The following is a 14462-nucleotide window of genomic DNA, read 5'->3' as shown; positions in this document are numbered from 1 at the left end:
GTTGCCGCTGGGAGGCTGAGCCGGTGGCAGCCAGGGAGAAGGAACCTGCTGGTACCCACGCTCCCCGTTCGCCGCCAACAGCAGTGCCGCCTCCTCGGCCATCTCCTCTCGGGCTGCATCCAGCCTCCCAGCCCCTGCGGCAAAGACAACTCTGATTAAAAAAAAAAAAAAAAAAACAGAAAAGGCAAAAAGAAAAAAGGCCCTAACCCCCCGCCCCCGCCCCCAGCCCCCGCGCCGCGCTCGCAGGCCCGGCCGCCCGGGTGGCAGCCGCATCAACCGGGTGGCGCGCGCCGCCGGAGCCGCGGGAGGCGAGGGGCCGCGTCCCCGCGGTGGGTGCGCGCCCCGCCCGCCGCCGCCGCCGCCGCCAACGCCGCACCATGACCGCTCCGAGCGCTGGGGTTACAGGTTGGTCTCGGCCACCAGGCCCGGGCGGGGGCTGCGCGGGTCGTCCTGGCCAAGGCCCGGCCCAGGTGGGCGGGGGGCGAGGGCGCGGCCCGCGAGAGGGAATTGGAGGGGAAGGGGCGCACCCCCGTCTCCACGGGGACCCGGCGCGGGCCACCGCCGCCTCCCGGGCCCCAGCGTGGGGGGCACGTCCCCGGCCTCGGTGGGCGCTGGATGCCTCGCGGCCGCCAGACCTCGGCCTGCCCCGCGGGCACCTGGGAGACAGGTGGCCGGGGAGGCGGAGGATGCGCGGCGCGCCTCGGGGTCACCGCGCAGGTGTGGGGCCCTCCGCGCCCGCAGGTTTCCGCGGGGGCCTCGCCCACCCCGGCCCCGGTCTCCTGCGGCTGCCTCCGCGCGCTTCTCACCCTCCTTTCATCATTTGGCCTTTCGGAGAGGCTGTCATGAGGGTGGCCACAGGGCTAGCGAAGCAGTGACCTGCCAAAGCCACGCCGTTTTGTCACTGAGCCCTTTAAGAGATTTGGTGCAGGCCCGCCTGGCCTGGCTGGCGGCCCGGAACCCTGAGAGGGGTCTTGTCTCTCTGACTCGAATTTTCCTCTTTCAGGCTAGCCTGATAACTCTAAACTCAGGTCCTGATAAATGCTTGAAATATCACAGGATACATCTTTCGATTTTCGGCATAATTGTTCAGGGAATGTATTATCAAGGATGAGTGTTCAGACGCACTCAGGTTCAGGCCTCAGAAGGATGTGTTTTTAATCTCATGTCTGTATGGTCATCACCTAGGCCTGGATTTCCCCGGTGGCCAGACAGATGCAGAACCCCTGACTGTGTAGGAGAAGGTCGAGGTTGGCAAAGACCTTGAATAGGGATGAGAAATTAACAGGTGGCTATTTAAAAAAGATATATGATTCATATTTTCATAACCACAACTGTGGCTCAAAATTAAGTAGGAGAGGTTGGTTTATGACAGTTATCCCCTAGGCAGATATACAGCAAGATTTTTTTTTTAACATTCAAAGATTAAGTTTCAACAGTTCTGGATCAAAATCATGGCTTCTCAGTCCTCTATAACAAAAATGTATTGCCTAATTGGTGGGCTTTCCTTCTCTGGGCCTTTGATGTTGGATTTTGTGTTCATCTATAGCATATTTGGGGGCTTGCCAGGTAGCTCAGTGGTAAAGAATCTGCCTTCTAATGCAGGAGACACAAGAGATGAGGGTTTGATCTCTGGTAGGAAATGGCAAACCATTCCAGTATTCTTGTCTAGAAAATTTCATGGACAGCGGAGCCTGGTGGGCTGTGAGGTCACAAAGAGTGGGACATGACTGAGCATGCAAACACCGTATTATATTTGACTTAGCTATTGCTAAAGCCAGATAGAATGAAAGAAAAATCAGATGTGGGAAAAAAATCAAAACACAAACAGGCTGATTGGACCCTCCTGGAGTTCCTAGAAGATGTGACATTTTGGCGGAGTAGATAGTGAGGATACTAAGAGCCCTAGAACCATTGAAGACAAGCCATGTGGAATGGTGGCAAAACTGGCTAGGACTTGCAAGGTAGTCAGAAGAAAAATATTATCCTTGTAAAAGAAAAAAATATCTCTTTATCTTCTTCTTGCTTCTTGTTTATCTTCTATGTTGCTTGTTTAGAGAATTGAGGTTTTGAGTAGCATTTTTTTCTTCTTCCACATGGTGTTTCTTTGAAACCATTCGCCGCTCTGCTCTTTCCTGCAGCCTTTGTGAGTGTGTGGATGTGTGCACACACTGGGCCGGCCTATATGTGTTTGTTTCATCTTTTATCAGTGATGCTGTGATCCTTTAAAATTTTTCATGGCTATTTAAATTTATCCAAGGGGAAGAGTCATAAGTTTGTGAAAGGGGAAAAAAAAATAACATCTCCCAGTTGTATTGTATCCCAGTGTAAGCCAGGTATTGCACTGCTGCTGCTGCTGCTAAGTCACTTCAGTTGTGTCCGACTCTGTGTGACCCCATAGATGGCAGCCCACCAGGCTTCCCATCCCTGGGATTCTCCAGGCAAGAACACTGGAGTGGGTTGCCATTTCCTTCTCCAATGCATGAAAGTGAAAAGTGAAAGTGAAGTCTCTCAGTTGTGTCCGACTCTGTGCGACCCCATGGACTGCATTGCGATAGGAACTGAGATTTCAGTGAGGAAAAGAGATAGACCAGGCCTTACGAATCTGTCAACAAAGATAAATATGCAGTCAAGAGGAGACACAGTGAGATAGCCTATTTTCTAGTTTTGGTTTGGAAACTATGACCTTCAGTCTAAAGAAATTATAATTGTGTCCCCCTCCCCAGTTATTGGAGAAGGCAGTGGCACCCCACTCCAGTACTCTGGAAAATCCCATGGATGGAGGAGCCTGGAAGGCTGCAGTCCATGGGGTCGCTAAAAGTTGGACACGACTGAGCGACTTCACTTTCACTTTTCACTTTCATGCATTGGAGAAGGAAATGGCAACCCACTCCAGTGTTCTTGCCTGGAGAATCCCAGGGATGGGGGAGCCTGGTGGGCTGCCGTCTATGGGGTCACACAGAGTTGGACACGACTGAAGCGACTTAGCAGCAGCAGCAGCAGCAGCCCCAATTATATCAACATTTTGGAGCTTGACTCTCATGTTTTGTGATTCTTTCTTGTCTCAAGGATTTGTCCAAGAATTCATTACACCTTCAAAACTTTTTGTGTGCAAACATTTAAAAATTCATCCGTTCAATTAAAAAAATAATTAGATTTGAGAGAAACAACAGAAATGGTAGTGAAAAGAAAATAAACAACCATAGTCCCAACAACCTAGTACTGAAGATTGTACTATCTGTGTATCTTTAAGACTATATGACTTTTGTACAGTTGTGGTCATGTATTGTGCATTTATCTTAGTTTATCCATTTATTATTTATTATAAGCATTCGTCATGTTTTTATACAGCTTTCATCCTTAAAATTTATACACGGCTATTTAAGACTGTCCTCTTTGAATATAGTCTCACTATGACCATACCTCTATCATTGGATTTTTGCTGTTTTTAGCTTTTCATCATTGTAAATAATGCCCTGATAATGAGAGTATAAGGATTTATTTCTACTGGATATTATTTTTTCATGATAAATTCCAAGCAGTTATATTCCTGGAAAAAAATGATTATCTAAATTTCTAAGTAGATATATATACATATTATATATAATTATATATATTATATAAATTTATAGATATATGTTATATGTTATGGATAGACATAACTTCAAGTTGGTTTCCTAAAATTGTAATTTTGAATAAGATGAGTTATATGCTTTCTGAGGTAAATCTGCCTTCTTTTTAGTATTTGTGGCTCATCTTCCCTCTTTTACAGGAGCAAAAGAAGATAAAATAGTAGCTTGGATTGATGACCTTTGCAGTATATAAAGACTTAACCTTTAACAAATTCAGCTGAAATCCAGCTGATAAAATACACCTCACAGAGTAAAATAAGAATAGGAATGCTATAAAAGGTGTATGCTGAATAAAAAGAGTAACTAAATGCAAAGTCTTTTAGGAAAAAATGATTTTTGAGCTCAGGTATCTCATTCTGTTCTTTGCCTTCCTACTCAGAGTTCAGATAAATGACCAAAGAAATTTGTTATAGTGAGAAACGTGCACCCTACAGGTATGGAGAGACCATTTGTTCATTGGCTGTTGACGCTAAGGCATATCTTGTAGATTCTGTATGGATGGGACTGGGCCCATGTGAAAGTGAAAAGTGAATTCACTCAGTCATGTCTGACTCTTTGCAACCCCATGGACTGTAGCCCACCAGGCTCCTCAGTCCATGGAATTTTCCAGGCAAGAGTACTGGAGTGGGTTGCCATTTCCTTCTCCAGGGGATCTTCCCAACCCTGGGATCGAACCCGGGTCTCCCTCATTGCAGGCAGACACTTTGTGACTGATGGGCGAAACTGAGGTTCAGACTACAACTCTCTTTCTCAGAGATTTATACAAAAAATGAGGAACAGAGCTGCTGCTGAAGCCCTTGATAAGAGAGGTGAAGGCTCAAGTTAGAGCATTCTGTTGGTGAGACGGAATTATCTGACTTCTGAAGCAATGTCTTCACAAGACCCCAGGGCCAGGGCAGACACGCCAAACAGAATGTGCTTGGTGGACAGGGACGGACCCCCAGAGGGTGGGGCAGGACTGAGGGTTCTTTGGAAGGGGTTCCAGGAGCATTAAGAGTATGAAAATTCAGAATGCTGCTGCCAAGGGAGTCATTTATGCAGGGATCAAGAGTGTGACTTGTCTCCAATTATGCAAAGGAAGGAGATGAAAAGAAGACTTTGTCTGGGGCAGGGATGTTGTGTGGAAGACAGCCAGCACCAACACACACATCAGCGCTCTTCCTTCCAGGAGATCAGAGCACATGGAACACAGCCCTAGTTCTAAGTGAAATATAGTAATTATTTTCTTTTAGAGGGAAAAACAAACATGTAGATGAAGATTTCTGGACCAGAAATATTAAAGATAGCCAGCATTTAGATCTGGGCTTCCCTGGTGGCTCATTTGGTAAAGAATACACCTGCAATGCAGGAGACCCAGGTTCAATCCCTGGGTTGGGAAGATCCCCTGGAGAAGAGAAAGGGAACCCACTCCAGTATTCTTGCCTGGGAAATCCCATGGACAGAGGAGCCTGGCGGGCTACAGTCCATGGGGTCGCAAAGAGTGGGACACCACTTAGCCACTAAACCACCACCAGCATCTAGATCTAGCCTGCTGAATGCTTTGAGTTTGAAAAATAAGAAAAAGAAAACTATCCCCTCAGTATTTTGATGAAGTTTTTTAAAGAAAAGTATTCACAAAGGAAAATTAAGATTGACTTCATTCTTGAACCTTTGCAAAAGTAAAGCAGCTGTTAAATAATATACTGAAAATGCATTAATTCTGAAAAAAAGCAGACTATGATTCTCTTAAGACACTGGTATGGCTCAAAATGAAATATAAAAGAGATGAAGAAATACATATTAGGCATGTGCTACCAAACAAACAAACAAACCCAGAAACAAAAACAAAAATCCCAGTGAGGTTAAGTATATAAAAGCAGAACAATAGTTTAAAAAGATAATTAAATGAGGGGGGAAAAGGACCTTAAAATAATAAAAGTTACTATATTTTTATTTTATTTTTAAAATTTATTTAATTGGAGGCTAATTACTTTACAGTATTGTATTGGTTACTATTTTTAATGAGAGCTTCCTTAGTGGCTCAGATGGTAAAGAATCTGCCTGCAATGCAGAAGACCCAGGTTCTATCCCTGGGTCGGGAAGATCCCTTAAAGAAGGGAGTAGCAACCCACTCCAGTATTCCTCCCAGGAGAACGCCCATGGACAGAGGAGCCTGATGGGCTACAGCCCATGGGGTCACAAAGAATCATACACAACTGAGCACTAACACTTCATAAACTTTAATAACTTTAATAAAGTTATACTTACAAGCTTTCTATATACATATACTGATTATTATAGCATTATACTCTGGATAGTCAAGCGTATTCTTGTGTGTTTTAGTTTTGGAGGCAACATGGTCCTTAGATGATGTATTTCCTCAAAGGCATCTGTGACCTACAATGGGATAAGGAAGCAGCATTTCAGCTTAGGAAATAAAGAAAACAATGAAACAGACTGGAGAGAAGAAAGAGGATGATGTTTAAAAACATGAATGAATTCGTGATAAAATAGAAAAATTCTGGATCTGATAGAAAAAAAATAAAATAAAACCCAGTAGTCCAGTCTTTAAGTCCTACTAATGTATACAGCTGAACGCCGAAGAATTGATGCTTTTGAACTGTGGTGTTGGAGAAGACTCTTGAGAGTCCCTTGGACTACAAGGTGACCCAACCAGTCCGTCCTAAAAGAAATCAGTCCTGGGTGTTCTTTGGAAGGAATGATGCTAAAGCTGAAACTCCAGTACTTTGGCCACCTCATGTGAAGAGTTGACTCATTGGAAAAGACTGTGATGCTGGGAGGGATTGGGGGCAGGAGGAGAAGGGGACGACAGAGGATGAGATGGCTGGATGGCATCACCGACTCGATGGACGTGAGTTTGAGTGAACTCCGGGAGTTGGTGATGGACAGAGAGGCCTAGCATGCTGCAATTCATGGGGTTGCAAAGAGTCGGACATGACTGAGCGACTGAACTGAACTGAATGTATATAGCTATCTGTAGGAGGTATCAGTGTGCCAAGAACTAAAAATGAGGTCAAGAACGAGAAGGGTGAGAATGGGGGCCTGTGAAGAAAGGTGTTGGAGAAACAGGACATGAAATTCTACGGATGGGTAACTGACATGGGACTGTAGGAACGGAAATGCAGAGGAGGATGGTGGTTTATCAATAGAACAAATGCCAGCAGGTCTTGGTGGCAGAAGCAACAGAATGAAAAGGAGGGATGGGTGAGGAAGAAAGCCAGGACCTCAAGCTTGGGTGATTGTCAGTGTTTTGCCACTATTTGTACTGCCTCGGTAAAACAACTAGTTTCTTCTTTATCTTTCAGTTACTAACGCAGTATCTATAGGTTAAATCTTTTGCTTCACTGTTTCTATGTCTGTTCTTTATTGTTATGAAATTCATAGGTGATACAGCTTCATGTATCACTTTTGAAGTAGAGGAAGGATTTTTTTTTAATTGCCTATTATTTCTGGAAAGTACAAATTATGGAGGCCTGTGTCAGACAAGATACAAATTTGTATCAGAGGAGATCCAAGACAGTGATGGCTTAAAATACAGTTAAGTATGTATCATAAGATTTGCCTGGGGTAAAAAATATATGTATACAATTCAAGTATGAAAACTTTCTTAACTTTTCCTCCCAGGAGCTGAAGCACAGAGATTAAGATAAATATTGCAAATAAGGCATTTAAATTTTCAGAACTAGAGCTTGTTGAATTATTCTTTCCTTTTCTCTTAATTCGGTATGTCAGTACTTTCAGGAGAAAAGAAATTTTAAACTCTGAGGAACCTAAAAATAATTTTCTACTTTTCATTAGATAATATTGAAAGTGATATTAAAAGCTAGCTAGTTAAACTAGACAAATTATTTTTGCTTTGTTCCTTTCATGAAATGAATAGCCATTTCAGAGTATATTCTCAACGAGAAAATTATAGTACAAAAATCAAGGAAAATCAAATTTTTAGTTATCTTCTCATCAGGCAAAAATGTATCCTTGTATATCAAATATGTTTAAATACATCAAATATTTTTGAGATAATTCTGAAATTCTCTGAGGAAAACTTAGAATATACTATTGATGTATATATATATATACACATTTGGATTTCCAAGGTGGCTCAGTGGTAAAGAATCTACCTGACAGTGCAGGAGGCTCAGGAGACCTGGGTTCAATCCCTGGTTTGGGAAGATCCCCTGGAGTAGAAAAGGCAACCCACTCCTGTATTCTTGCCTGAAAAATCCCATGGACATAAGAGCCTGATGGGCTACCTTCCATGGGGTCACAAAGGGTCTGCCATGACTGAGTGACTGAGCACCAAGCATATATACATTTGGTTATAAATCAGATTCTTTGCTTCAGATTTCTATTTTGCCTTTCTCGTTTATACCAGTCTCTCTGATTTTTCCCCCAAATAAAGTCTTGACTGTCGTCACCCAAATGCTCCTCTGAGCGTCTAGACTGATGATTCCATCCATCACTCCTGGGATCAGTGCTGGGAGAGTGTGTTAAGAATCACCTGGGGAATGTTTTTTTTTTTTTAAAGCACTTTGCATACGTGGCTCACAGGGTTCTGATTTTGTACGTCTGAGGTGAAGGATGGTTGAGAATGTTTACAAACTTCCCTGAATGATGAATGTTAACAATCTTTGGAAACTACTGTTTTAAAACATTCACCTTCTTTGTCCAGGTTTTGGAGATTCATATCACAAAATGGAACAACTGCACTTACACAAATAAATAGAAAGCTTCTTTTGACTTTCCATACTATTTATGGAAAAGTTTTGAAAACCACTGTTTTCACCATCCATCTTCTTTGATCAAGCTTTTCAGGTTCATTGCAAGATTAAGCAGCCACAAAAAAAGAGAGATGATCTCCTTTTCTCGTCTTTCGTAATATTTAAATGATAGCAGCGGTTTCTTCGGAGAAGGCAATGACAACCCACTCCAGTGCTCTTGCCCAGAAAATCCCATGAACGGAGAGCCTGGTAGGCTGCAATCCATGGGGTCACTGAGGGTCAGACATGACTGAACAACTTCACTTTCACTTTTCACTTTCATGCATTGGAGAAGGAAATGGCAACCCACTCCAGTGTTCTTGCCTGGAGAATCCCAGGGATGGGGGAGCCTGGTGGGCTGCCGTCTATGGGGTTGCACAGAGTCAGACACGACTGAAGTGACTTAGCAGCAGCAGCAGCAGCGGTTTCTTAGAATGAAATGCCTGTCCTCGACTGTTGGATGATGTGTGAGTGCTCAGTCCTGTCCAGCTCTTTGCGACCCCATGGGCTGCAGTCCACTAGGCTCCTATCTCCATGGAATTTTCCAGGCAAGAATACTGGAGTGGGTTGCCATTTCCTCCTCTAGGGGATCTTCCTGACCCAGGGATCGAACCTGAATCTCCTGCTTTGGTAGGAGGATCCTTTACCCACTGCCGCACCTGGGAAGCCCCTATTGGATGATGAAAATCCTTAAAAACTCTGCCATGACTTGGAGGAAACTGGACCTTTCTTAAAAATTCTTATCATAAGCCCGTGGTGATTTTTAGTTCTGATATTCTTTTCTTAAAAATTTCTTACACCTGCCTTGTGCCCAAAACAAATCACAAAATTTAAAATGCCTATCCTTTCTAAATGTGGAGTGAAAGGCTAGGGCTTGTTAAAAGGATTGACTGAATTTCCTGAGCAGAGAAGTGGGAAAGAGGCTGGTCAGCCTACATGCGTGAGCTGATCGCCCCAATTTGTAATCAATACAGTGACTCAGGCGACACAGATACAACGGAGACCCTCTCCTACTGCTGGGCTGTTGTAGTTTGGCATGCGGAGTGCAGTATTAAAGAGTTTTGGGTCCTCATACTCTATCCTGAATTCCTTTACCAAATCCAGTGATTTTTAAAGGTCAAAGAAAATTCAGTTTTCACAATTCAAAATGAAACAGCCCAGAATCCTTGAGGAAGTCATGACACTGTTTTGAAGTATTTGTAGAAAGAACCAGAAAAAAAAAAAAAAATGCTGCTTTTCTTTGGGATTTAGGAAGTAGACTCAATATAAAAGGTGGGGATCTGTTTTCTGTTTTCCATCAGTGTGTTGACAAAAGGAAGCAAGAGACGAAGAGCCTGCAGTTGGAGATGCCCTTTGAAAGGTTTGGCTTCTGCTGTTCGGTGACCCATCTTGGGTGGCCCTTGCAGTCCTGCTGAGACCAGACCATATGTGTAACTATGTTTGCAGGGCTGGATCCCAATGTAGTCGGGCCAAGGCGTTGATGAATAAGCACCCAAATGAGAAGTGCATTTGGACAGAAGGAGGCAGAGAGTACAGAAACAGGGGTTGCTGCTGTGATCTGGGGCCAAATTTTAGCGCTGTCTTAGTTTGCCTGCTCAGGTGCAGAGCTTTGCTTGTTGCGAAGGCAGACCTAGGACTCAGGCAGCTGCCCGTCTTTCCTCCAACCACTAGGAACCCATTAGAAGAAAAGACGCATTGCATTGGGCCAGTTAACTTTCAAAAGTGAAGGGTGCTCAGGGAACAGGAGACGCTTGCTCCAGGCGTTGCAGTCTGCCTTTGTTGTTTAATCTCTCAGTCGTGTCCAGCTCTTTTGGGAGCCCAGAGACTGTAGCCCGCCAGGCTCCTCTGTCCGTGGGATTTCTCTAAGCAAGAACACTGGAGTGGGTTGCCATTTCCTTCTCCAGGGCATCTTCCCAACCCGGGGATTGAACCTGTGTCTTCTACATTTGCAGGTGGATTCTATACTATCTGAGCCACCAGGGAAGTGAGATACTGCCTTGCTCTATCTAATTTGGTTTCATTCCCCAGATTTGGGAGAGGCTAGAACTTGGAGACTCCCCATCATTGAACAATGAGAAGATTCTATTCACAAAGCCCTCGAAAGGTCAGGCTGAAAGGCATGCACAGCTGAATGTTATGGGGATAAAGGTCAGAAAGTGACCTTGGGTAAGACACTTACCTTCTCTAAAGCTCAGGGTCATCTGTAAAATGGGAATAACAAAGACAGCTGCTTCACTGGGATGTGGGGAGCAGTCGATGATATAATCCACTCCAAGCTCTTATCTTCACACATAATGAATCCTCAGCAAATTTCAAGTGTCATTTGTTTATGTTTAAAAACTGATGGTTTTCATATTTGACTTGTCTTAAATTATGATGAAATTCAGTTCAGTTCAGTTCAGTCGTTCAGTCATGTCCGACTCTTTGCAACCCCATGAACTGTAGCATGCCACATCTCCCTGTCCATTACCAACTCCTGGAGTCCACCCACACCCATGTCCATTGAGTCGGTGATGCCATCCAACCATCTCATCCTCTGTCGTCCCCTTCTCCTCCTGCCCTCAATCTTTCCCAGTATCAGGGTCTTTTCCAATGAGTTAACTCTTCACATCAGGTGGCCAAAGTACTGGAGTTTCAGCTTTAGCATCAGTCCTTCCAGTGAACACCCAGGACTGATCTCCTTTAGGATGGACTGGTTGGATCTCCTTGCAGTCCAAGGGACTCTCAAGAGTCTTCTCCAACACCACAGTTCAAAAGCATCAATTCTTTGGTGCTCTGCTTTCTTTATAGTCCAACTCTCACATCCATACATGACCACAGGAAAAACCATAGCCTTGACTAGATGGACCTTTGTTGGCAAAGTAATGTCTCTGCTTTATGAATATGCTATCTATGTTGGTCATAACTTTCCTTCCAAAGAATAAGCATCTTTTAATTTCATGGCTGCAATCACCATCTGCAGTGATTTTGGAGCCCAGAAAAACAAAGTCAGCCACTGTCTCCACTGTTTTCGCATCTAGTTGCCATGAAGTGATGAAATTCATCATGGTTGCAAAACCTTCGAATTGTACAAAAGTTCTTTGAAGTTAAAAAGTAAGTCAGATTCTCTGCCCCTACCTCTGCTCTCCCAACAAAACAGAGTCCCTGGGTTCTAGACTTGCTTCCAGTTCATGTAGGTCTGGGCAAGACTTTTAATCTGTATAGTGGGGATAATACTAAAAACTACTTTGCAGAGGTATCATGAGCTTGGAATAGTGCCTGGCACAGAGCCAGCTTTCAATAAATGTTTGCTCTCATTTTTCAAGTTAAAAAAAAAAAAGAATGGGTAAAACTTAAGCTTGATTCTCTGCTAAAATTATGTACAGTAGTTTATAGACCACCTTCCTACCCTAAGAGTTGATGAAATGCATAAACTTATGAACAACTTCAAGAATGTGCTAATTTTATCATTGGAAGCCTCTTGGAATGTAATCTGTTGCAAAGTTCCAGACAGAGCAGAATTCTTTTCTACAAAATCTATGATATGTGTGTAGTCATTGTCCCTGAAAATATCCAGAAAGAAGAAATCTCCCATTATTGGGATGGTCCAACACATTAGTATTGGAAACTTTTAGATTAAACAGTTTTCTGTTGTTATTGAATAAAGAACACCACTTGCTAGCTCTGGTAGCTTGTTTAGTCTGGAGTTTCCTTACTGGACGGACAAAGAACATTGCAGAATGGAATTACATCCTTGACGGTACTTTGAGTTTTGGATTTTTGGATAACAGAAGAATTTCTCTCACTAAATGTCTCCTTTCTGCTGTAAGACAGTCTCTGCTGAAAGACATACACTCTTTTATCTATATATCATAAGTCGGATCTATTTTCTAGTCTTCACATTCTCAGCACATTCTGTTGAGAATTTATGAGACTGGAACTAACTCTAGGAAATGAAGAAATCTGTCATTTTTAGGAAGTGAAGACAGCTGTCTCTTTACTGCATGATGTAAGATTATCAGGTAGGAGTTAGTAGATGCTTTTTTTTTCTCAATTTTTTTTCACAATTTATAGAAAAGGTAATAAAATCATAATATACTATTTCTAGGATTCATCTTCAAGGAAAAAGGCTGGATAAATGAATAATGACTTCAGAAACCTAAAAGTGACATTTAGATGAATTTGATGAGGCGTCTGATGATTTCTTGCTGGAAAAAAAATTGATACATTTTTATAAATGTGTGGCTGGAATAACTATAACATGAACCATATAATACCAATGGATTCAATTTTAAGAAATGAAAATGTCTGTAGTATTTTCACAAACAATACTCAATACCAAGAGGGTTTAGAAATAATCAGGCCGTGTGATTAGAACATATTGAAAGGTAGTTTTCTTTTTCTTACCTATTTTATAAAGTACTTAATTTTTAATAGTTCTGTAAGTCACCTTGTCTTGGTTTATATCTTGGCGCAGCTCTGTCCCTAAGTTCCTTGATCTGTGAAATGGTTCTCGTAAGAACTGAATGTTATATGTGACGTGCTTAGAACCAGGCCTGACACACAGTAATCAAAGCCCTCAGAAAACAGCTTTGTTGGAGGGTGTGTGTTTCTACACTGTGGTCAGCATAACTGGGGAAGAAATCAACTGATGTGCTCAGTACTTTATTATACTTTCAAAGCATTTCATCATCTTTTCATGGGTTTTTCAGCAGGTTTCTGTGTGTGTGTGTGTGTGTGTGTGTGTGTTTGAGGACTCTTTTATTTTCTTCAAAGCATTTAGGCTAGGAAGTATCTATTCAGCTTTACATCTGATTCTATCTTTAACACTTTCCCATAAGTGCTGTTGGTTGTTAAGATTGAGAGGCAGAGCGTCACTGAGCAGGAAATCCTGGGGCTACCGGCATTCAGCGAGGGGAAGTGCCACGTGCTGGGCTGTCAAGGCTGTAAGAGGAGGGTGCAGGGTATCCAGAAAGCACAGGACACCCATCACTGGTGCCCAGAGCTGAGCATCAAGATGATCTAGGCTTGAGGAACGAGGTGAGGAATTTCAGCCCTTGGAGATGGAGTAACAGGACACTCAGCTGAGCAGAGAGAGGTGCGCTCGCCCAAGGCTCCAGGAAGGGTCAGTTGGTCCTAGGAAAGTGTGAGGCAGGAGAGAAGTATTTGGGGTGATGGAGAACAGGACAGAAATAGTAGGGCTTTCCCCCTGATTTAAAACCATGGCATGAAATGTATGACTGTGTATTCATTTGTTCTGAATGGACATGTCCTCTGCCTGGAAGGGGCTTCCCTGGTGGCGCAGACGGTGAAGAGTCTGACTGCAGTGCAGGAGACCCCGGTTCGAACCCTGGGTTGGGACGATCCCCTGGAGGAGGGAATGGCAACCCATTCCAGTATTCTGGCCTGGAAAATCTCACGGATGGAGGAGACTGGCAGGCTACAGTCCATGGGGTCACCAAGATTCGGACATGACTGAACGACTTCACTTTCTTTCTTTCTTTCTTTCTTTCTTTCTGCCTGGGAGAAGATTAGGCCAGAGGAACAGTCTAACTTTAAGAAACCATGACGTTGGCAGCTCCAGCTTCAGGAATAAGCATCCCCATTGCTCTTCCCATTGTTATTCTTTTTTTTTTCTTCCCATTGTTATTCTGATGAGCTGAAGTACCCTGGAAGATTTCAGTATGCACACAATAGGCATATGGGGAAAGGCAGGAAACTCTTGTTCCAATATAGATACATAGAGTGGTTTGTTGTTTTGGGTTCTGTAGTCAAATTGCGGCCATTTTTTTTTAAAGTGGGAGAGATAGAAATATTGAAATAAGAATTGTTTGTAACACCCAAATAAAAAAAAAATGAATAAATCAGTGACATCAAATTCAGTTGTTTCCCAAAGTACACGTTGATATCTTTCTTAACAAATTCAACAATGCTGCCTGGTCTAGATGATGTATTTATATCTGTTTACCTGGCAAGTCCTCATTCATATAAAGTTGTAAATGAGCTTAGGAGACAAAAACAAGGAAGGGCGGATGTTTGAAAATGGTATTTATTGACAGTTAATGTTTTCTGTGCCTACAAATTTATGGACAGAGAA

At 43.0% G+C, this 14462-nt stretch overlaps 1 protein-coding gene across 3 annotated transcripts in view; it reads left to right on the top strand.

Annotated features, from left to right (window-relative positions):
- The first annotated feature begins 297 nt into the window (after positions 1 to 297).
- The window catches only part of NALCN (sodium leak channel, non-selective), a 303303-nt gene continuing 289138 nt past the window's right edge, over positions 298 to 14462 (top strand). For 2 of the 3 annotated variants that reach the window (XM_025000161.2, XM_059892311.1), the window contains exon 1: positions 298 to 405. The gene's annotated coding sequence lies outside the window, so the exon portion shown is untranslated. Of the gene's footprint in view, positions 406 to 12136; positions 12388 to 14462 lie in introns of those variants that run through there. The other variant, XM_059892312.1, reaches the window with a different exon arrangement.

The sequence above is a fragment of the Bos taurus genome, chromosome 12 (assembly GCF_002263795.3).
Source record: "Bos taurus isolate L1 Dominette 01449 registration number 42190680 breed Hereford chromosome 12, ARS-UCD2.0, whole genome shotgun sequence".
Lineage (NCBI taxonomy): Eukaryota > Metazoa > Chordata > Mammalia > Artiodactyla > Bovidae > Bos > Bos taurus.
This window is presented reverse-complemented; position numbering and strand designations above follow the sequence as displayed.